We start from the raw sequence: 1007 nt of genomic DNA on the forward strand, positions 1-1007 counted from the left end.
GTGTGTGTGTGTGTGTGTGTGTGTGTGTGGGTGTGTGTGTGTGTGTGTGTGTGTGTGGGGCGGGGGTGGACCTAACATGGGTGTCTATTGTGTTATATGTTCTGAGAGGTGTCTGAATGTTGGGGCAGGTGTAGAATTTGTTCTGGGGTGGGGATTGGGTGGATGTCCGTTGGTGCCGGCCAGGGGCTGTGCTGGTCCGGTTGGCTGGCCCTTTTGCTGCAGCGGGGCTTGTCTGGGTGCCTCCTTGCACTGTCTGGGTCGGTCCCGCGGGGTCTGGGCGGCTCTGGAGTGGGTGGACTGTGGGTTCGGGCTCTGGTGGTCCTCTGGGCTCTGCCCGGCCTTGGTCTTGGCCCCCGGGCCTGGCGGTGTGTCTGGATGAACAGCCGCGTGGGCCTCAGTCCCTGGATGGATCTCGGCGAACGGGGGTGGGGGTGGGGGCTGGGGGCTACTGGAGTCAGCGGGGGAGCTGGCTCCCTGTTGGAGCATTTTTGCTCCCCCAGTAGTTTTTCTCCCCGTCTCTCACCACATACCCCCACCCTCTTCAATTACAACTTCATCCATGCAGGGTTCTGGGGAACGGGCTAGCTGCCTAGACCCCAATTTTATTACACACTCCAGACACTCACTATAACATCTTCATGACATTCACATAGAGGAACTGTGTGTTGGGGGGGCACTCTATGACCGCCGATATCTGTGCCCTCCCCCAATAGCAGCACGTAGACACTTAGGGGTTGGGGTGGAGTTGGGGTGGGGGGAAAACTGGCATCCCCCCAGCCTCTGCCCCTTCTTCCTGTCCTTTTAACTACACTATAGAACAACACGCATCAGTAGCACATTTGAGAGTGGGGGTGTGTGTGTCGGGGTTTTCTTTTATTTATTTATTTATTTCTCACTCCCCCGTTTCCCGACTGACGTCTGGGGGTGGGACCTTGGTGGGGGCACACCACCGGGTGGGGGCCTGGACTGATGTGGACTGGGAGCTTGGGGGCACGGGGGCAGGCTTG

Source organism: Austrofundulus limnaeus, unplaced genomic scaffold (assembly GCF_001266775.1).
Source record: "Austrofundulus limnaeus strain Quisiro unplaced genomic scaffold, Austrofundulus_limnaeus-1.0 Scaffold476, whole genome shotgun sequence".
Classification (NCBI taxonomy): Eukaryota; Metazoa; Chordata; class Actinopteri; order Cyprinodontiformes; family Rivulidae; genus Austrofundulus; species Austrofundulus limnaeus.